Source organism: Mustela lutreola, chromosome 8 (genome assembly GCF_030435805.1).
Source record: "Mustela lutreola isolate mMusLut2 chromosome 8, mMusLut2.pri, whole genome shotgun sequence".
Classification (NCBI taxonomy): domain Eukaryota; kingdom Metazoa; phylum Chordata; class Mammalia; order Carnivora; family Mustelidae; genus Mustela; species Mustela lutreola.
This window is the reverse complement of record NC_081297.1, coordinates 133,373,044-133,397,304: the sequence shown is the minus strand read 5'-3', so window position 1 is coordinate 133,397,304 and position 24,261 is coordinate 133,373,044. Positions and strand designations below refer to the sequence as shown.

Sequence of the window (24,261 nt, the reverse complement as noted above, 5' to 3'; positions counted from 1 at the left end):
GGGAAATTGTAGGGGGTGGGGCAGACCGTGTTTCACAAGCCAGCGTGAGAAACATAGAGGACAGGGAACCCATCCCCCAAGCCTGGTGTAGAGGATGAAAAATAGCCCCTATTCCTAATTCTTATTCCTAATAAGGAATGGCTCCAGGGGACAGTCAGGTTGCAGTTAAAGAGCAAAAATGAGGAGGATGTTCAGAGAAGAAGTTGCCAGTATGGGGCATTTGGCAGCTGACCAGTCTTTCCCAGGCTGCAGGGGAAGGGTCTGGAGTCACGAAGGAGATAGAATCAGATTAGGGGATGTACAGAGATGTATAAGGGTGAGAGTCAGACGACATGGGAGGTCCTGGGGTCATCAATAAGTATGCAAGGGCACGTCAGTGTTAGCCTTATGGTCTCAGATGCAAGCCCGGGTGAGAAGGCTTAGTGTGTGGAGCAGGAGGAACACAGAGCCTCGCGGGGAACACATGACCAGGCTGTCAAAGGTCAATATCTTCTTGGAACATTTATGGCTCTGCATGTGTCTCCCTGTCCCCCGGTTCTGTCCAGATAGAAAAGATGACATCATGGCAGGCCAGCAGTGAAGAGACCATTAAAAAAGTTTAAGTTTACTTAAATAAATTTTTTTCTTGTGGGTGGCTGTTCAGCTTGGCCACCTGCTTAGTGTACCTTGAATAGAAGGTATTCTTAAGATAATATTCCTTTTTGCTCCCCTTTTATACATGCATATGTGTTTGTTTTATAAAATTGGATAGGCAGAAAAAATATAAGGAGAAAAGTAAAACCATGGGTAATTCTATTACTAAAAAACAGACCAGGGGCACCTGGGTGGCTCAGTGGGTTTAAAGCCTCTGCCTTCGGCTCAGGTCATGATCCCAGGGTCCTGGGATCGAGCCCCTCATTGGGCTCTCTGCTCAGCAGGGAGCCTGCTTCCTCCTCTCTCTCTGCCTGCCTCTCTGCCTACTTGTGATCTTTGTCTGTCAAATAAGTAAATAAAAATCTTTAAAATAAATAAACAAACAAAACAAAACAGACCAAACCCATCAGTATGGTTATAATCACACTTATAAGTTTGGTCTACTTTCCTTTTTTTAGACTTAAAAAAAAAGATTTTATTTATTTATTTGACAGAGATAGAGAGAGATAGATCACAAGTAGGCAGAGCAGCAGGCAGAGAGAGAGGAGGAAGATAAGCAGAGAGCCCGATGCTGGGCTTGATCCCAGGATCCTGAGACCACAACCTGAGCCAAAGGCAGAGGCTTAACCCACTGAGCCACCCAGGCACCCCGGTCTACTTTTTTGAGACTAGAATGTACTACCTCACACACCCAATTTCATTTTACTGAACTGAAATTAGACTGTAGCCAATTTAACCTTTTCAAAACTTGACACAGTAAGGAACCAATAAATAGTTGTTAAATAAGGGGAAAACTGAAAATTACAGAATTTAGTACAGAGTTATACCTTCTTAAAAAGTACTTAAATTTATTTCCATTCAAAGACTAATTTACTTTATATACATATAAACAGAAAAGCTTTGCAGAATTTTTGCATGAAGAATCATATATGAGGATGCCCGGGTAGCTCAGTTGGTTAAACATCTGCCTTTGGCTCGGGTCATGATCCCAGGGTCCTGGGCTTGAGTCCTGCATGACAAGTAGCCCACTTCTTCCTCTGCCTGCCCTCCCCTTGCTGTGTGCTCTCTCTCTCTCTCTGATAAATACATTTTGAAAAATCCTAATAAAGGAATCTTATATAAATTTTGATGGGGAAATAATTTACAAATAAATAGGAATTATGACAATTACTCTTAGAGTAATATGGTCTCATAATCAGAGACAGAGTTCATGGACCCTGGTAAGATACATCAAATAAAGTGGTAATGAAATGCTAAGGAGGTAAATGATATAATTAAGAAATTTCGTAGCAAGTATTATGTTTATCCTAAGTATGACACTCCTAAATTTTCTGAAGGAAAATATCAGAAGAAATAATATACTATATTTAGGAAAACTATCCTCAAGTTTGTTAAGGTGAGAATTCAGCAGACTACTAACATGGACATGAAAACTAGCTGAATTTGGCCCTATTGCTGAGACTGAAGATATGCCTTCAAATCCACCACTATATTAAGGTGGAGAAACTCACCTCAGCTTCTTGGAAATGATTTCTGAAAAAGCCATGCAAAAACAGACACACGTTTGCATGGCATCCTAATTGTGATTGTCATACTTTGGCAAAGCTCTGAAGATCTCTTTGCCCACATTTAGTGAGGACCACATGATATTCAGTAAATTAATCTCCTTGCTATATTTGTTTGGGCTCTTGTGGTTTATTATTATTATTATTATTATTATTATTAATTTTTAATTTGCTGGGTCACCTTGTACTCTTTGCCACTGGTTAGCATATCCTAATTTTCCCAGGGAACAGTTGAATAGATAATCATTTACTTCAGACAACCTTAATGCCCATGACTTAGAAGGTTCATTCAGAAGCCAAAAGAGCAGAACTAATACACAAAGCTTGGTGTATCTGGTTGCCTGGGCGAGTCGACTTGCCTTGCATATGTGAAGATATTAAATTCCTATCCAGTTAATTAAAAGAGCTTCTTCATGTGTCAATGCAAGACCTACTCCATAAATGGGGCATTAGGGGTTTACTCATGTTTCAGGACACAGCACACTCTCCAAGTTTCTCACACTTTTAAAATTTGTTTGTTTTGTTTTATTTTTTATTTTTGTTTGTTTGTTTTGGAAGTGCCTGCTGGTCACCTGTGCATTTATTGGCAGCAGACTTCAAATTTTTATTAAAAAACAAAGTTGATATAGTTCTACAAAGATTTTTTGGGAGAGATAACTGGTTGGTTTTAATTTATTCAGATTATATGTTTTCCTTTCCTCTGATGTTAAGGTGAAAAAGTACCAGTTCAATTTTGAACAGAGCAATGGCAATATTTTATGGAGAGACTGCAAAGTAGTAAATAAGAAACCAGGTGCTGCTGTTCAACAGACACAGGTATAAGTCCCATTCCATTACTTAATATGCAGTTGACTTTGACTTTGGGAAAGTTACCTAATTCCTCCTAACCTCAATGTGCCAACCCTAAATTGAGGATGATAATTGCACTTCCCTCACAAGGTTGCGTTCAGGATTAACTCCTATAGTTCATATGAAGTGTTCAGTACAGTGTTTGAATCATGATAAAGACTCCAACAGCTACTACTGTTACTACTTTTGGCTGTGAGACAGAAGAATACCTGAAAATTTTAAAACATGTTTGTGAATACTATTGCATTTTATCATCAAATGGGAAAAGGGTGAAGTCATTCACAATGAATCTTTGATAAAAGGCTACATTGCAATTAAATTTGCTGACCTTCTATGCCAAAGTCTTCTACTCTACCTTTGTGGATAGTCTAAAAAAAAACCCAAACCGTGTATGAAAACTGAACATCTCAAAATATAAAGTTATTTTATATCTAACAAGATAAGAAAACAAATGGAGGGAGAACCCATTTTGTTATTGTCAGATTCCAGTTCAGGGTTTTTATGTTAATAGTGAAATCTGAGACCTGACAAAATACTGGATTACAGACTCTAAAACAGAATCAACTAAAACAATTAGGAGTCAGGGTTACAATTTTCATTTATGTCTTTCAGTTTCTGGATCCTTTAACCTATTCAGCTGGCTGATAGGTTTACTTTAATCATTACAACTTTCTAATTAATCTTGATGTCTGGTAGGGTGAGGACACCATCTTGTCTCTTTTTCTCGTTTTTATTTAGATTCCAGTATGGTTAACCTTCAGTAGAATATTACTTTCAGGTGTACAAGATAGTGATTTGACACTTCAACACAACCATCTTGTCTTTTGAAATTGTCTGGCTGTTTGATCTCTCATGCAAATTTTAGGATCAATTTGAAGGGTTTGAGTTAAAATTATGTTAAATTAACAGATTAATTTGAGGAAGCTTGATATGTTTATAATGCTAAATCTTTCCACCCATGAATGTAGTGTCTTTCCTTTTATTTTAAGAACTTTCTGTGTCTTTAAATGAAGCTTTATAATTTTTTTCCAATAAAATTTTGCACATATTGACTTATGATCTCTAGAGGTATCATATAGGTTTTGATGCTATTATCAAAGGTACCTATCTGACCTTTCAGAATGAGGCAGGATTCAGAAAAGCTTTTCTATTGTCACAAAGCTCCCTGATTATTTTTGTTGATATATGGAAACAAACATTTTTTGTATATTGATCTTATATCCAGAACTTTAAAAATCCTTATAAGTTCTAATAGTGTTTCTTGTCTCTTGGACCATCATGTCTGAATGATAACATTTTTTAATGCTATTTATTTTGTATATTTTTTTGCCTTTAAACTTTTGTACAGGTTTGAGCCCTGGTATGATGTTAAATAGAAGTGGTGATGGGGTGTCTCCAACTTGTTGATGACTTCAAATTGAATGCTTTATCATAAAACATCCATTTGCTCCAGGTTTTTGGTATGTGACATATTTCTTGCCATTCTGATCACATTTTGATCTGCGCTATGATATCTACATTGTCAGAGCATCCGTACCAAATTCTTTCCCTCAAGCTCTTATTTAGTCTTAGGTCCCCACTCATTTAGGTTGTTTGAAACTTACTCTGTACTAAATTCCCCAGGAAGGGCCTTTTGGAAGAGTATTCCATTAGTTCTCACATGTTGGTAACAGCTTCTCTGTGTCTGGTATTCTTTAAAGTCATTTTCAATGAGTATGAAAACAGTTGCTCATATTTCTGTCCCTTAAATATCTATCTTAGTGATGCTATTGATTTTCTTTTGGAATAAAATATTACTGTTAAAAGTCTGGTGTAAATGCAATAGATTTCCTTTATAAGTCACATGGTCTTTTTCACTAGATGCTCAAATGATTTTTTCCCTACTTCTTTAAAGTTTATTGGTTTTGCTAGGATTTTTCTTTGCTATTGGTCATTTTAAGTCAATGTCAGGTAGTCACTATGATGTTTCAATATGGGGTTTCAAACTTTTTAAAAATAATTTCAGAGGAGAGTTTTTTATAAAAATTAAAAATGTTTCTACTTTTTATATTCTTTTGCTCTGGTTTTATTCTTCAGGGACTCCTAGTATCTGTATGTTAGATCTTCTTTGTCCATCTTTGTATTTGTCACTTTCTCACGAACCCTTTTTAGTATCTTTATTTCTTCTGATTAAAAAAAAAAACTTTTCATTTTCCATTTCCTTTAATTCATTCATTTGCTGTGTGTTTTTTCCACCAGTATTCCTTCTATTTTATTCTTAATTTCTTAAACTGTATTTTCTTTTATTTTTAATTCTTTCCTGAGTTCTTTTAGTTTAGGTCTCAGCTTGAAAAATTCTGATTCATGTTAATTTTTTCATATCCTATATAATTTTCTTAATGTCTTTTAACTTATTTTGAAACAGTATATTCCATGTTGATTTGTTTGTGGACATACTTTTCTGGCTTTCATCATCTCTAGAAATGTTATGTTCCTTATTGCCTCATTTCTTATGACTTTATATGGGATTTTACCTTGATACTTCTTTTTTGCTCATTTTTACATGAAACTAATTTTCCTGACCTTTCAGGCTGAGGCAGGATTCAGGAAAGCTTTTCTAATATCACAAAGCTCCCTCTTCTGTTATTTTTATGTAACATTAAAAAATATAGCTTCTTGCTCCCTAAGATTTTCTGACTGTCTTCCTTCCACTTGGATCTGAATTCTTTCTTTTTTAATCTTAATTTCCCTTAAATTGCTCAATTTTATTCTACTTCTAGTGGTTTCTCCACAGCATGGTTTCTTTATTGAAAGAAAGCCCATTTCAGGATTGAGAGTTCATAAGGGTTAAGCTGCTCCAACCCTTTCAATCACTTGGTTTCAGAGAGAGAAAAATTCATTCTTGGTTTCATCTGGTGGTTTCAAATTGGCCCACTGTGCTTCCTAGTAAATAACTATCAGTTTTTTGGGGGTTCTGGTTAACATTAGACACAACCCTATTTGCTTCCCTGTACTTTGTCCTGCAGAGATGCTAATACCATATGTGTCTTGTGGTTGTTGGTGGTTTGTCTCCAATTGCTTGTATTATGGGTACATTGTTGCCTAATTCTATTGTAATTTTGTACATGGATCTTTGGTTTTGCCATTTAATTGCTGTGACTGCTTTGATGTGTGGAGGGGGGATTAAAACAAGATCAAAAACTACACTGCTACTGTCACTACCATTTCCCAAATCTTTAGATTGGGCTTTAAAAGCAAAAACCACAAATACAGTAACACATTCAATTATTTTTTTAAATACCATTCAATTATTTTTTAATAAGAGGTGTATCTGTGACCTAGTTATGCAGAAAATTTTAATATAAAGGGATAGAAAAAGATACACCATGCATTTATAAATAAAAATATAACTGGAATAACAATATTAATGTAGATTAAATAGACCTTAAGATAAAAAGAATTATTAGTAAAAAAAAAAATCATTGCATAGAAAACAATTTACCAGGAATATATAAATCATGAAAATAATCCCTAAGAAAATAGTTTTCCCTAAGAAAATAATCCTTAAAACTGTATAGAGCAAAAACTGAAAGAAACTGGCAAATCTGTGATTTACAGAGACAATTTTAGCATATCAGTCCCATGCTTATTATGATGATCTAAAGAATATACAGAGAGAATCCTTCACTAAACAATTGTAGGATATGTTTTTTAAAGATATATGGAAATTTATAAAATACAAAACTATAGAAGTTCACAAATGAAAAATCAATATCAGGGTTAATATTTCATAGGCCATATTCTTCAACCACAAAACAAAAATAATTGGACAGCAAGATTATCCCTCTTTCCAAATCCACGTTTGGAAATTTTAAAAACACCCATAATATACTATGAAATAAAGATAGAATATAATGAAAGTTTAACATATTTAGAACTTGAGAACAAAAATACTTACTGCAAAACTTAAGGCATACAACTAAAGCTGTAGTCTTAAATGTATATGCCCGAAAGAAAGATAAATAATTAATGAGTTAAGGGTTCCACTCAAGAAGCTAAAACAAACAAACAAACAAAAAACCACAGAATAAACTCAAGGAGAAAAAGAGCACAGTATTTTGAGAAAAACACTAATAAAACAGAAAAAAAGAGATTTAAAAAGATAAAAGATGGTTCCTTGAGGATTATCAATTAGCCAGAATTCTAACAAGATTCATTCTTGTAGAGTTCACAAAACTGTGTTGAATCTTTTAATGATTTTTAAAATTTTGAACCTAGTTCATTTGCAACAATGTAGAAAAATTCACGGCACTTCTTTGAGACCGTTTGGTACTTTACTTCCCTCAAGGCTGCATGTCTTGCACGTAAGAAAATACAAGGAAATCCTTACATGAATTTACCTCTTCTGCTATCAGGAAAACAAATATCACATGCATAACACATGGAGATTTTTAAAAGGAGAGTGTAACTGAACATGACAAAGGAAAATACAGTTGCTGGTAAACAATAAATTATTTGGTTCTACAGTTGCGTTCACAAGTTAATTCCTTTAACTAGCAAGATCACCTACTGTATTTAAGCTATTTTGTTTTCCTTTTAACAACTTTCAAGGAATACAACTTACCTAAAAAATGAGTAACTCCATTATAAACTGTACACCCACCAGGGAATTCAAGTATTGAAATCCCATCCATTCAGCTTTTCTCTTTAAAGCCATGACATAGGTACTTCCATGGTCCTGAGCTTGAGTACCTCCTTCACTGTTGAGCTCTAAGCATCTCACTCTCTTCACCCTGGTCTTGATTCTGGACATATCTTCTTTTTTTTCCTAAAGCTGATCTTAAAGTGTGGTGGAGCCAGCCAGGGAACAGAGAGAGTAATTGTAATTGCATTGAACACAGTCTCAGAGGTGGTACCTTTCAATCATTTTTCATATATGAGTCTGACGAATGTTAGGTCTGTGATGTAGGGAGTGTGGAGGAGGAGAACAGTCAGCCTGCAACAGGTGACAGGATGTCGGTGTCAAGCTGCCAGGCTTGAATGGATACTTGCTAACACAAATACAGTTTATCTAATCTTCACAATATTGTAAAAAGGATGCTATTATGATCCCCACTTCCAAGTTGTTCAAGGTCACAAGGCTACTAAGTGGCAGAGCCAAGGTGGGCATGTAGGCAGTCTGGCCAATTCCACTGGCCAAAAGATGAATCTTTTCAATGCCCCTCTAATTGAAGATGCAGGTCCCACATCCAAACCAGCTACCTGGAGAGTAAAACTTGGCTATGCTGCCATCCTTAATTAGAAACCCAAGCTCCCCCATATACCTGCATTGCCTAGAACTGCTCCTCATGTTTCTCACCCTCCACCCCCATCACATTTCTCAGTGGGAAGTTGTGCATCGCTTATTTATCCCTGTATGCCCCGCTCTATCAGGTCAGCCCTGGGAAATCATTATCCTCTCTTCTCAGTGATAGGGAAAGTCAACTCAGTGATAGCCCAAAGAGGGGATGTGGAATCAAGTATGTCTGGGGTGGAGTATACGCCTATGACCTCAGACCCATTGTAGAAGCTCAATAACTTACAGACTGTATCACCATGCTCTGTATCACCAGGGGCATGGTGATACAGTCTGTAAGTTATTTTATACTCTTTTCATGCTGTATGTATTCATTTGTAGAATCAGTATGATAATGTTAACCTACCTCATAGGTGGATCATGAGAATTAAATGAGATACGGCTTCATAGTTCTCAGGACAGGGCCTGGTATGTAGTAAGCACCCAACACAGATAACTTCTGTTGCTCATTATGGGTATTTTACTTCCTCAAGCATCTAAGTTTATACAGCCAGGGATGGTGGACATGCAAGATACTTGCTGAGCTGTGTTCATAAGCCAAAGAGGGTTCCCTTGGGTCTCCCAAGGGATTTCTCAGCAATAAATAAAGCCAGAAGCAGCTCCCTTTGGGAACATAATACTTCATTTATTCCTATAAGCTGAGGTTTCTCTGTGTCTCCTCTCTAGGCATTCATTTGTCTGGAAAAGGCAGTGGGCTCATGACCTATTTCTTTCCAAGAATCTCCAGGACCTTTACATTTCTTATCTTCTAGAAATATTTCTAAGACACGTAGACACCTTCCTTCTTGTTCCTGGACATTTGGGAAGCTCACACCCTTCTTTAGCTTTGGAACAGGAAAGAGAAGGTCAGACGTTGTTGTTGTCAGCCCCTTACACTACTTCAGAAGAAGCTCCCCTGTGGAATGCGTAGGGACATCTTTGCTCTTGTCTCTTCTTTGACACTGGGAGCAGGTTTGCTAACTCTTCCTTGGCTCAGGTTCTTTCTCCCCGTTGTAGGGGATCACAAGTGGTTTAGCCCAAAGAGGGGATGTGGAATCAAGTATGTCTGGTGGGGAGTATACGCCTATGACCTCAGACCCATTGTAGAAGCTCAAGTCAGACAAACTTGTGTCCAGCTCTATGAGCTTAAGCTCCTCCTCCTTTTATCCTCAATTTCCCTATCTGTATATAAATAATGTGGTAGGTAGGAATTCTTTGTTCCTTGGGATACAAATAAAATGAACTCAAGCATAAAAATGTCAGGACCCTCTCTTTGCTTTCTGAGAGTCCCTTAGAGTGCTTATCTCTCATGGTCACATCACCGAGATTTTGCTGGACCACCTTTCTACATGTAAGCTCCACCCCATCATGTTCCTGTTCTCCCATTTTCTTGACCATTTTCATTTTCCTTGGGTTCCTGCTAACATCCACACCTTCAGGATTCCAACTTCTATTCCAAGCTGTTTATCAAGATCTCTCCCCCCAATCATAGAGTTTTTGTCCTAAAAAATGTTTTGATGTCCACCATTAAGAACCTGTATATTTTGGCGGGTGCCTGGGTGACTCAGTTCATTACACATCTGCCTTTGGCTCAGGTCATGATCCTGGCATCTTGCAATTGAGCCCCACATAGGGTTTCCTGCTCAGTGGGGAAGCTGCTTCTCCCTCTGCTTCTGCCCTTCTCCCCTCCTTGTGCTCACTCTCTTGTGCCGTCAGTCTCTCTCTTTCTCAAACAAATAATATATTTGAAAAAAGAAAATGTATTTTTTATTTCATCATATATGAAAATTTGATTTCGTTACACTGTTAAGATCAGAGAGATTGATAAAGGTCTGGTATTGTGCTATGTACACAGTAGGGAGCAATGCACACATATTATTGGCAATTGTGAAGATAAACTGATACATGGGAAAACATTGAAAAGACTCTGACACACTGTAAATGTAATGTGTTCTCATTATCAGTGCTCATACTCAAGTCCTAATATATGTTATACTGTGCAGGCCATGTTCAAAATTTGTTGAGATAATGATAGTACATGGTCAAGTTCCTATTTCTTTGTTTGAGAAGCCTTCTTTGGAGTAGGAGATACCTAAAGAAAACTAAAGAAAATTTCTTGGGCACAGGCTTAGCACAAGGACTACATGTATCAGAACAGGGAAAAAGGGACACCTGGGTGGCTCAATTGGTTAAGTGTCAGCTTTTGGTCCAGGTCATGATCCCAGCATCGGGCTCCTTGCTCAGTGGGCAGCTTGGTTCTTCCTCTGCCTGCTGTTTCCCCTACTTGTGTGCACACTCTCTCTGACAAATAAATAAAATCTAAAAAAAAAAAAAAATAAATAAATCAGGGAAGAAAATTCAGGTTTCATACAAGACATCATTATGAAAATGTTAAAGGAAAAAAAATGCAAACATTAAATCAAAGTCCCTTCTTTGAATGGCAGTTGATGACATAGAAGAATATTTGGACTTCCAAAGCCAGCATTCCAGGACCAAATGAAAAGGCATGAGCACCTAAACAGATTCTTAGTAAGAACTACATGAGATCATTGACAGTGCAAGGTTTCTGAAGATGATCAAGGATAAAATTAGCACAATAAAAGAACTTGCTATAGTGAATAATGTCTTCAAGAAATATCAGTACCAGAACTCCAGGGCAGTTGAACAGCAAAAGAAAAAATTTATAAAGCAATCCAGAAGTTTCAAGGACACTCTGAAAACCTCTTTTAAAGATGGCAAGGCAATAAATATGTTTGTAACTGCCAGCTGACTCATTCGTCAAACGGACTCAATACTTCAGATCTTCCCAGCTGTGGCCTCCTAGTTGAACATGTTAAGAGATGCACTTCTCAGTTGAGTACTGACCTGCCTTACTTGTAAATTTTCAGGTTTGACTGTCTAAATAACCAGTCTCTCTTGAAGGGATCAAATCCAGGATATTATGGGATTATTGCCATCTTACATCTTATTTTTGTAAAATGTAGCTTAATCATAATCTCACACTGAGGATTTTACATCACTTTTGCTAGTATCATTTTTTAAGAATTATAAGTCAAAAGAATTTATGCCCTGATGTGTCACTCTATAGCATTCCTTACACGAATTGTAAATATTAGTGTTTATGCCTTAAGTTTTAACTTGAATGCAATTTAGGATTTGGTAGTAAATATTCAATAAATACTTTATTTATTGGGATTTGGTAGCAAATATTCAATAAATACTTTACACCTGTTGAAATAAATACTTTACATCTGTTAAAAAAAAGAAAGAACACTCTATGAATTATGGATTAAGGAATGTGTTGCAGGTGTGGACTTTATACAACATGGAAGGAGCTGGGGATTAAAGGGGAAAGGGAGGACCAGAGAAGAGGCACCCATCACTCATCCTGAGACATAGGTACCAATGGACTATTTGGAACTTGAAGAAAACTGGAAGCTCGGTACTCTCAGCTCCCAGAGTAAGGGTGTGAAAGGGGCTGGTGTAGAAGTCTTTTGCCTCCGTGGACACTGTTCTGTGAGTTTGAAACCAAGTTCCTTCTGACAGGCTTAGGTTTGCTTTTGGTCTGCAAATCAAGCAGTGGGAACAAACTGGAATGTGCTGATACCCACGCAACTGAATTTTGCCACCTCTAGCCACAATTACCTTTAAGAGTATCGTGGCTACTGCTTCACTTCTGCCTTCTAAACCTCCCTGAAGTTTCTTTTTGACCAACTCTTCTCCAGTACTATATAGAAAGGAGAGTCAAAGAAGTGGAATTCCAGCTTCGCCAAAAGCTGATGCAACATAAAATCACCATAGTTCATAGTGGAGATGGGGCCTTACCTGATGTGAAGTGCTTCTTTCTTTTTTTTTTTTTTAAGGTTTTATTTATTTATTTGACAGACAGAAATCACAAGTAGGCAGAGAGGCAAGCAGAGAGAGAGGAAGGGAAGCAGGCTCCCCGCTGAGCAGAGAGCCCGATGTGGGGCTCGATCCCAGGACCCTGGGATCATGACCTGAGATGAAGGCAGAGGCTTTAAACCACTGAGCCACCCAGGTGCCCTCCAATAATACTATTTCAATCCAGTGGAGGAAATGGTAGGAAGACATCTTTCATGTACTCATTAATTTATTCATTTTGTATTAAAAAATAATCTGCCATATTATCAATGCTCTTTTTTTATGGCCAGGAAATAGAGAAAACTATTATCCATGATATTATATAGTTTAATGTCTTATTTCTAGTAAAGCGAGTTAAGGGGTTCAATCAACAGGTCTTGGAGGTAGAAAGTGAGAAGGGAAGAATGAATTCGAAGATGACTACAGGGGTTAGAAGAAGAATGTGAAAGAGTATATCAAATTCAAGGAGTCAAGTTCACTGAAACTAGAGTTAGCATACAGAGAGAAATAAAAATTAGTAAGATTTAGTGAACTATGAGAGAAGAGCAAGGCAAGAGTTGAGGCTTTCAATCTGAGAGATAATGTGGTTGGTGGTTTCATTAAATGTGACACCAGATACAGAACATGAATTTGGGGAGAAGATGTGAATTCATATTTGCAGTTATGAAGACATTGGAGAATGCCGAGTGGAAGTATCCAACAAGCATTTTCACTGTGTGGATCTAGAGAGCACCAGTCCCTCCTGTTCTTCTCTTATCACAGCATTAATTACATTTGCAAGTACTCAGTGCCTACCTTCCATGTTAGAAGGAGTACTCTTTGAGGTCAGGAGCCACATCCTGCTTTTGCTTTGCTGTTACCATAACATATCAAGTAGTGAATGGCATATTGCAGGTGTTTAATATTAGTTGAGTGCAATTTAAGAGCCCCAGAAAAGGGTATCCTTTTAGAGCACCAAAGAAGGGATCTGAATTTGAGATATGGATTTGAACAGTGCTTGAAGCCATGGGAGTGTATGGATTTATGCAAGGATATATACACAATGATTAAAAAAAATCCCCAGGGCATGTCTTGAAAGTGCACTCATACTCAAGGAAATGGCAAAGAAGAAGTATCTGGTAAAGGATTCTGAGATGAAGTGATTAGAAAAAGTGACATTTGTGAAAAAACAACAACAACAACAAAAAAACCCATCATTTTAAAATAAAGCTTGCTTTTGAAGTCTGCTATAAATCAGCCTCTACAGGGATGGTGGCTTTCCCTTTCACCTAACATCCTCTTGAAGACCAGTTTGATTTGCTTTTATTCTCTTCCTTTTCTCCTTTGAAGAACCCTTGAACTCTATTTCATGAACACTGTGTATTCATTGTTCACCTCTTCTTTCCCTGGATTATCAGCATATTGCATTCCTGTGTCCATAATAATTGTTTTCTTCTGGGATGGGCAGAGTGCAAAACTATACCAACTGGATTGTATCTCCGAATATTTTCTGGTGTATTGGGGGGAAAGTCTTACCTTTCCTCCTGAAAGTGAGGGTGAGAGGTATGAGGTTTGGGACCACTTAAGCCATCTTGCAACAATGAGAGGGGAAGGGAGCCAGCATGGAAGACGGAAGATATAACAGACAGGAAAACCAGGGCCTGGTGACATCACTGGAACTGCCAGTCACACCATGTTTAAGGCAAGCCCTATCTCTATTGTAGGAGCTGATAAACTTCTTTGCATTTTTATCTCAGTGTCTTAACTGACATTTTAGAAATAAAATGTATTAGAGTCCTTTATAAAATTACACACACACACAGAGAGAAATATTTAATTTTTGTAAAAATGGGAAAAAAATTTATTTACCTCAAACCAGATCATGACTTTAACTGTGCAGAGACTGATGTTCTGTAGGGAACATTGTCATAAATTGAAAAAAAACTTTGTGGGTGTAATGTGGCTCTCTTTCTAAATAGCAACCAGCCCTGCTGAGTCAATGTTGACCTATGTAACTCTTTCCTGGAAGGCAAGAAAATCTAAGGGTTGACTGGTTTGTTCACTCACTCTGGCTTTTGTTTCCTAACGAATGGGTAATATTAGTCTTTCAGTATGATAACATAAAGCTGACTGATTTGCATCACTTAGTATTGTCCACCCTGTGTGTTTGAGTTTGTTCTCTTATTTAATAGGAACTGTACTGAAACTAGGTAGTCTCTGTTTATTCAGTGGCCTCTTGTGAGCGCCTGCCTTCTCTCCTGGATTGAGTTGGACCAGGAAAAAGAGAGATATGGGATAACGTGAGGAGGTTTTCTTAGCTACTGCAGACATTCCCTATCCTTTACCACTCCAAAGATTTCTGATAAGGCTTTTGGTGTCTTTAGAACTCTACTCACTCCAGCCTGCAAGAGAGTTGATTTTTGTCTCTTGCTTCACTTACAGTGACATTCTGTCCCAGTTATGTAGTTTTAGTCAACTGCCCTCTTTCGCCATGTCTTTGAATCATGGTAGCCTCGTATTGGAATCCCCATTTATTCTCTGGTATTTATACATGTGAACTTTGGGAAGCATTCTCCAGGCTCTGCTATTTCATCATCTGGAAAGTGGGAAGGGTTGTAAGTAACTTGCGGGTTTGTTGTGAGAAGTGAAGTAAAGAAACGAAGTGAAGAATGTCCCTCTTAGTCTCTGGGACTGTTCCCAAGCTTGGACCACCCTCCTCAGACTCATCCTTTCAGAAAGCCCTCACTCTGACCTGGGTCCTCACCCCAGTCTGTGCACACCTCTGTGCAGCACAGGTTGGGTTGGGTTGTGTTTCTTGGTCTTCAGATCATTCTTATTAAACCGCAGACTCTTTTGGAGGTTTCATTCTGTCTTCAATATTTGTATTCCCAGGGAATGAACCATGAGTAGAACACCAGCAGGGGTTCGATAAATGTATGTAAAATGTTAAAAGAAAGAGAAAAGGAATTAATTATTTTTAAAAGTCGACAAGTATCAAACATTGTTAAGGAACTTTCACATACATAATTACATTCAATTCTTTCAATCAACCAGTTTTTCAGATGGAGAAGAGACAAAGGAGTCATGTGATTTGTGTAAGGGCCCACAGCTAGAGGGCACCAGACCAGAATCTCATTTCATTTCTATTTGTCTCCAAAGAGATTGCCTCAAGACAATAGAAAAACCAAGTCCTTATGACTTCCTTAATCTTTGGAATTATCAAGGTTACTCTTACATCTTTATGTTTCTCAAAGGAATGAGAAAATCTTTTTATATAATATGTAATACGTATTATTCATATATCTATATTACAGAAGCATATATATGTGTACCCATATGTATATATAAATATCTTTTTTTAAAAAAGTTTGGAAGAAAGACAACTTAATTTTCAAATTAAAACTGCTTTGTTGGGGTGCCTGGGTGGCTCAGTTGGTTGAGTGAGTGCCTTCAGCTCAGGTCATGATGCCAGAGTCCCAGGATTGAGTTTTGCATCAGGCTCCCAGTTCTGTGGGGAGTCTGCTTCTCCCTCTGATCTTCTCCCCTCTCATGCTCTCTCTCACTCTCTCTCTCAAATAAATAAATAAAATCTTAAAAAAAAAAACCTGCTTTTTCACAAGGAATCCTTAAATGAATAATTGTCTTGCCTTTACTTGAATTCTCATTTAGCTGTGAAGACTGTGCCAGATAGTTTAAATCAAACTATTAGTAGTTTATGACACCCAATACTCATCACATCACATGTCCTCCTTAATGCTCATCACCCAATTACCCCATGCCCCCATCCACCTCCCCTCCAGCAACACATCTGATAAATTATTGAACACTACATCTGAAACTAATGATGTACTATAAGTTGGCTAATTGAATTTAAATTAAAAAAATAAATCAAACTATTTTAAGTACTTTATTGTTGACTTACTGTAATGTCAGGTCATGATGTTGACTAGTAAATATTCAACATCATCATGTTGATATCCATAGATGTAAATGAGTAAGGGTAGTGTATGCTAAAAATTCATTATATAATGATGAAACATTTGAGAGGAAAAACCAATTAATTGTTTTAAAAAGACAATGAAGTTGCTTTCTTTTCATAACTGCTTCTTATAAATGTTGAATTTACATCTCCAAGGAGTATTAGGTTTTGAGCATAGAATAAAATGCTAAGGAAAGGTAGTATACCACAGTGATTAAGAAGACAGATGAAGTCAGGAAGACTTGGGTTGAGGGGCTCTCTCATTGCGAGTGATTTGCAGCATGACCTTAGGGTAGATTGCTTCTCTCAAACATCAGTGTTCTCATCTTTAAGATGGGAATAACAATAGTGTATACCAGTTAGGAGTTTGGAATGATAATCTATACAATAGGACGGAGCAGAGCCTGGCACACAATGAACACTTAAGAACTATTAGCTATTTTTTTCCTTTTATAACTGGTCTTAAGTAGCTCATTATGGCTAAATGATATTTTAATACAAATTTTACATTTCCAGTCTGTATAGCTAAATCCAACCACTAGAGATTAATACAGAGTAGTCAAGAAGCTTACCCGTCTGGACTGGGGCAATCAGGCAGAGTCCCAGAGAGAAAATTGTTGGGTTAGGTTAATCTTAAAGTGTGGAGAACTCATGAGAAAAGAGGAAAGAATTGGGGTTTGTGTAGGGAATGCAAACTGGCCTGGAGATAGTCATGGGAACTGGAGGGTGAGAACGTTACTACTGCTTTCTCATTTCAACCTCACAGCATTTCAACACTTAATCCCAAATGGAATAATGAATAGCTACTTTTTGGAATTGTGTAAGAAATACTGACTTCACAAATGATATGCCTATAACATAACATTTCTTTTGAGGGGAACTTGGGTGGCTTAGTCATGTCCAACTCTTGGTTTTGGCTCAGGTCATGATTTCAGGGTTGGGAGATCAAGCCCTGTAGATGCTCCCTGCATAGGAAGCAGTCAAGATTCTCTCCTTCTGCCCCACCCCCCACCCCACACATGCCTCTCAAACAAACAAACAAACAAATAAATCTTTTAAAAATATTTCTTGAAATAAATTGAATAACATTTTAGACAGGAACAAAATAATTTTATGCTGTCAGGGAAAAAATGAAATCTTTGTTTTTGCTCTATTGAAATTTGAAACTGCTCTATTGAAAGCAAAACTGTAGAAACCTCAAGTCACTTACTTAGCTATGTTAGCTTGTGTTTTATGTGTTACATGTGCATTTCTAGTACATTTTCTCAGTATCAGTTGATTAAATGTTAACTCAAAATATTAACATGATGAGGCTACTGATAACAGGTTTTTTTTCTGGTTTGTTTTTTTTTTTGTTATTGAGAAAATGGTGCTTGTTCCTGTGAGAAAGAGACCTTCATTTGACCAAGTTAAGAATTTCCAGGCTTGAAATTTCTTATCAAATATTTACTTTTACCATTGGTAAAGACCATAAAAATTTTGTGTCTTGCAAGGCATAGATTATCAAGATAAATATTAAAGGAACTGAAATAAATTATTGCAAGTAGAGAAAACAAAATATGATAATTTTAATTAATGTAGGTTTTATAAAATTAACTATGCATATTAAAATCAAGCTTTCCTACTGATGAATAAATACCATAGACTCAGAAATTTCAGACCCAGAGGATTTTGGTGTTTCCGTATACCTGTAAGGATGAGCCTGGAGGCTCACACTGAGTAGGGAAGAAGGTTTTGTAAAACATAGTTCAAATGGTCGCTTTAAGCTCTGCATTTTTATTCTTCTCTGCTTTCTCCTTCCCAGATTCAAAGCCTCCATCTGTTGGGCCCAAAAGTGGGTTGTTTACTCTGACCGTATGAATGGATAATCCCTTTCTCTCAAGGACTAAGTCTTTAAAAAGATATTAAATCTTTGCACGGTTGAACTACTTTTATGACTTCATTTCCAATATTTGGAATGTTTAGGTTCCAAGGGTTATATCCACACTGTAGGCAAACAATGACATCTTTTTTTTAAAAAATCAGTTTAATTAAGTTTGATCACATATGGCACAGAGTCATATGGCATAAGATCATTTGAATATATTCTGGTATTCTTCCAAATCCTTTAAATCCTGCCTTCTTAAAATAGAAGTAATTGCTAAAGAGGTAAATTAATGTATGGCAAATGTTTATCCAATGAAACTTCCTTTAGCAAAAGTCACTTCAGTTTCCAGTTGTGTTCTCTCAAAAGAAACTGACAATCCAATTTCATTTGGTACGGGGAGAGTTGATATCCTCAGTCACATGGCATCTTTCTGCCACAGTGTTCTTAAATGACTTTTCTTAGAGTTACATAGAATGCTTCCATGTTTTGACTTTTAAAATATTAATTCATTTTGGATTTACTTTGACAGAATCTGTAACCTGGAATTAAGTTGATAGTTTTAGGATGACTTATAATAATTGGTTAGCAATCGAATTACTGCTGATCACTTCTGTTCTGTCAAAAATATGACCAAATTAAGTAAACGTTATCCATTCTTTCGGCTGCTTTATTGGCTAATTCACATTTGTCTTTCCTGGATGTTCTTTTGGCCCATCCAACTGCTTCAGGGTCCAACTAAAAGGCCCCTTCTTCCCTTTAGAATCTAAATTGCTCTTGCTGGAAACATCTCGTTTTCTATTGTCTTAAGGCACTTGGTCTGGCCAGGTGCTGGCACTTAGTTGCCAACATACTGCTTGATCCAACAGTTATTTGTTTAAGTATTATATGTCTGTTCTAAATTATTACTAATTGAGGACAAAGGAATATTGTATACATTTGTTTTTTTAATCTCTCCGTAGTGACTTCCAGGCATCAAAGCTTAATATATATTTATGGAACAAATTAAGAATTTTTGCTCAGTTTTTGGCTCTTACAATTGCAATCTTTGCAGTAGCTTCCAACTTTAGGAGGAATAATAATCAATATCAGTTATAAAGTGCTTCAAGTACTCACGACATTTTTTTTTTATTTTTTAAAAATATTTTATTTACTTATTTGACAGAGAGAGATCACAAGCAGGCAGAGAGGCAGGCAGAGGGAGAGGAGGAAGCAGGCTCCCCGCTTAGCAGAGAGCCCGATGCGGGACTCGATCCCAGGACTCTGAGATCATGACCTGAGGTGAAGGCAGCGCTTAACCCACTGAGCCACCCAGGCGCCCCAACTCACGACATTTAAACACACTTTATACATGTTATCTTATTAATCTCTTGAATAACTGTCTACATTAAGGGATTATTTCACTCTTTTCACATGAAAAATGTGAAGCTCAGAAAGGTTAATTAACTTGCCTGTAATTGCTTAGCCAGTGTTTAACAGAAGTGGAATTCAATGACACGTCTTTTTGACTCCATAGCCATGCTCTTCTGTGAAGCAGTTATGTCCCTCAATAATTACCAGCACCATACAGGTAAAAACACTGGAGCTCAGGGAGCTTAATAATTTTGTTTAAGGTTCTATAGCAAATAACCACTTGTAATTTCTTCACTAGGTGGGTTTTCTAATGTCTGTTTCCAATGAATTCTTCTTATCTTAAGGTAATAGCATTAGATGCTTTTTATACGGTTGGGGTGTTCAAGTTTTGAAAAATACATTCTTTATATCAATCCTCTGGGATTACTTAAATTCTATTCATTTCAGACAGTTATTAATTACATTTTCTCTGATACTTGGTGGATATAGGATAATACAAATAATAGTCTCTTTCTTTTTCTCTTTGCTTCTGTTTACTGCATACTGTTAAATATGTTCTTTGAAGAGATGAAATAAGACTTGCTTTTGAAATCAGCTCAGATAAAGACCTTTTACAAAAAGATGTTTATGTATTTGGGAATTATCATTGGTTATTTAGCAGGAATATTAGTTTGAAGATAGTGTATCTTGACACACTGGATACATCCCTAAATTAAATGGAGAATATTAATGGCATCAATAGGGGTTGAGAGTGAAGTGGGAAAAGAAAGTAAAAAGTACATTGTGTCTAAGTAAAAAAAATAAGCTATATATGTGGCCTTGGAGTCAAGGCAAGGAAGGACATTTTGGTGTAGTTATTTATTTACAATATAGTATGGTATGTCTACAATACCATTTTTGGTTAGAATTCTACCTTGATATTAACTCAAGTATTTTCCACCTCTATTTTCTTCTTCATGAACGTTGGGCATTGCTTAGGGGAGGAGGTAAACTTGAAATTGATAGGTAATTGTCAGAACAGGTCTTCAGGAGCTAAGAATGAACACATGGGAAGACTCCTGTAGTACAGGGAGTGACACCATCACTACCCTTGTCTAAACATCCACGCATGAACCAAGCTACACATGGACCAAGCCATGCAAAGCAGATGACCTCAGAGGGAAAGCCATTCAGCTGGTGGAGGGACTTGGAGGAGATGGTCTCCATCTTCTCAGAGGGCATAGCTCTTCCCTGGAAGAATCCTTCCAGGGAAGTTCAGGTGGCTGAATGTTTTATTTGGTCACCTCATAAATGTGATCTACTGGAAATTAGAGACATGAAGGCATTCAGAGGTCAGATTCTTTCTTCTTCTTGTGTGCCTTATAACCCCAAGTTCTCAACTAAGTTGCACATTTGAATTCATTCTGAGAGCTTTATCAGATACTGGTGCCGGGGCCACACCTCCCAGAGATTCTGATTTATTTAGAATGAGTGTAGCCTCTGGAACAAGATTTTTAGAAGCTTCTCAGGTAATTCTAATGTGCAACTAATATTGAAAACCACTGTCCTCAAGTACATCTTTCCTGCTGATATAACACATTCATTTTATGCTCTTTCTCTTCTGACATTGCCATAAATAACAATCATTTTTCTAACAAAACATAAGCAACTTTACTTTGTTCTCTACAGCTGGGGAAAAAGGGACAAACCTAAGCATTTTCTTTTTTTTTTTTTTTTTTTTTTTTTTTTAAAGATTTTATTTATTTATTTGACACAGAGATCACAAGTAGGCAGAGAGGCAAGCAGAGAGAGAGAGGAGGAAGCAGGCTCCCCGCTGAGCAGAGAGCCCAATATGGGGCTAGATCCCAGGACCCTGGGATCATGACCTGAGCCGAAAGCAGAGGCCTTAATCCACTGAGCCACCCAGGTGCCCCAAACCTAAGCATTTTCATAGAATTAAATCTAGAACTAAAAATAATTGTCAGTACATTGTTAAGCTTATTGTGGATAAAGTTTTGCTAACAAAAAGAAACATTTTCTACTTGTAAGGGCATGATAGATCATTAAGTGTATAATTATAATATTAATATGCCTTTCAGGCAGATTTTAAAAATGCATATGGTACAACACTGAATAAAACAAAGCATTATTTCTTGAATATTTAATTGAATTTATTTTAATGATTATAAAAAGGTTATTGTGAACAGTTTTGCAGAGATTGCATAACGTACAGCATGGGGACATTTGCCAACTACTTGCCTTTTTCAAAATTTTGTTTTCCCATTATGATTTCAAATACATTATATAGTAGGGTTTTCCTTACCATTCAGATACTCAGTGATTTCCCACAGAAATCCAGGGAGTTAATTATGATTAAATGACAGTAAATGACAAGTAGTAAAATAAGAGTATTATAATATAATAATACTGAAGATCATAATTACCATAATAGGTAAGTGTCACTAAAATTGGATTTAGGTAAAATCTATATTAATAAACTTCCTTTCAATGTATCAGGAAAATTTAATATTCAATATAATTTTATTTTGAATCTTTTTGGAGAATGAATCATCACAAACATAGTTTTTGTATACATGTGGATTTTCTTATATTTTTCCCCTAGTAGCTACTGAAATATTTCTTTTTATTTCTTGAAAATGATGTTTAATCACTTAACTGAAGTTGATTGCCATATATTTCTATTCCAAATGTTGGGGTGGCAATATCTTGTTGGTACACATCTGATACTTACTTTATTGCAGATGGTTAGTGGGATAAAAAGACTTCTTGGAAATTAGTATTTTGGTGTTTAGTGACCTTTTAAGATTTTTTTAGCAGTAAAGAGAAGTAATTTGAAAACTGTCATAAACAACATTTTTTTAGACAGACTAACGTGTGGCAATATATTAAAAATAATATATCACAGGATGAACTTTTTTATGCAAACTAATACTATAAAAAAGTTATTGCCATGGTTATATTGGTGTAGAAAACACAACTTAGCTATTGATACAAGAGTTACTGTTTTAAAAATTAAGACCAAAATTAAGTCTGGAGAAATGCTTCATACTGCAAATGGAAGAAAATAAATTTAGGTGAAACACAAATCCAATCTCCAGTGTCCTCACATTTTCCCATGTCAAAAAAGGTGGGTCTCAGAGCCAGGTTCCAGTGCTGACTTTGGAAAGCTCAGGAAGAGAAGGTTAGCAATTAGTTCCTTTGTTGGTTTATTGGAGGAAAGAAGTTAGAGAATCCCGTGATTCATGTTCTAAGACTTGAAATAATAGTTAAATGCCATGAACCAAATGAAGGAGAAGAAAGAGAAAAAGATGCATCCATCACGGCAAAGTGTTTCTCTCACCACAGCTTTCATTTTTAATTGTCCTTACAGGAACTTTCTAGACTAATTAGGATTCAGCAAATGTTTAATTAAATGAGTGAATAGGTATAAACCCATAGGATTAATAAGGAAGATCATGCTTTGAAAATTTATAACATAGATTAATAGATAGCCTTAAAACAAATGAATTTAACTCACATTTCAAGCTTGCTTTTTTTTTTTTTTTAACATATAAGGTATTATTTGTTTCAAGGGTACAGTTCTGTGAATCATCAGTCTTCCACAATTCACAGCACTCACCATAGTACATACCGTCCCCAATGTCCCTCATGCAGCCACCCTATCCCTCCCAGCCCCCTCCACTCCAGCAATCCTCAGTTTGTTTCCTGAGATTAAGAGTCTCTTATGATTTGTCTCCCTCCCCAGTCCCATCTTACTTCATTTTCCCCTCCCTTCCCCCATGAGCCTCTGCCTTGCCTTTCAAATTCCTCATATCTGAGAGATCATATGATAATTAATTGTCTTTCTCTGATTGACTTATTTCATCAAGCTTGTTTTCAATCCTATATCTGTGCTCCTGTTAGTTTCAAGCCCTGAGACACAGCAGAAGCCATGTGGTGTTGCAACTCCATATCCCCAGCAATGCCCTACAGAGTGTCTTACTCAGAGTGGGTCTTGAGCAAATATTTACTAAATGAACAAATGTAGAATTTAAAGATGGGAAAGATTTTCAGAGGGAATTTGGTTCAACCCCCCATTTAAAGACCAGGAAGATGAGACCTGGAGAGGAAAGTGACCAACCAACGGTCACACTGCTCTTAAGATCAAGGCTCTGGCTGTGACTCAGATTTCCTAACTCTTGTTCCAGCACTCTTTCTACTCCACCTTCAGAAGGTAAATACAGAAATTTGCCAGATATTTTTCAAATTGCCCGTGGAAAGTGGTCTGATGGCAGGTGCAGCCACCGGACATAGTTATTTGATCTGTTCAGTTGTATTTACTTTTCAATATGTTTGCTTTCTGTACAAGAGAGACCAGCTCCATTAGGTAAATGACTAATCCACTAAAATGGAATCTAAATAAATGAAGTGGCATCTTAGTGCTGCCTGATGTTATGGGGTAGGGAATGGGAAATGCAGGGACAGGGGAAGGAGGAAGTAACACTTAAAAAAATTTTTTTTTAAATGAATCAGCTATGTTTTTCACAGAGATTTTAAAACAATGTCACGGAATATTTTGAATTGATGATTTTTATAATCTTCTTTGTCAATAAATTTGATCATTTTCCTCTAAAGATATAATAGAATTTAATAATAAACAATGCATAATCACAAATAAATGTAATGCACATTTTATTAGATATTTGCCTTTCTTTTAGTGACATTATCTGAATGTCTTTTCATAGTGGCTGAATGATATAAGAACATAGATTTCTACCATGAGAAATTTGTTATATCAGCCATTCATTCATTATTTCATCTATTTACCAATATGTATAGAGCATCTACTATGTCCTGAATGTTA

The 24,261-nt window shown here is 36.6% G+C and overlaps 1 pseudogene; it reads left to right on the top strand.

Moving 5' to 3' along the window:
- Nucleotides 1–332: 332 nt before the first annotated feature.
- Nucleotides 333–11,185, top strand: LOC131839841 (programmed cell death protein 10-like; annotated as a pseudogene).
- The last annotated feature ends 13,076 nt before the right edge of the window (nt 11,186–24,261 follow it).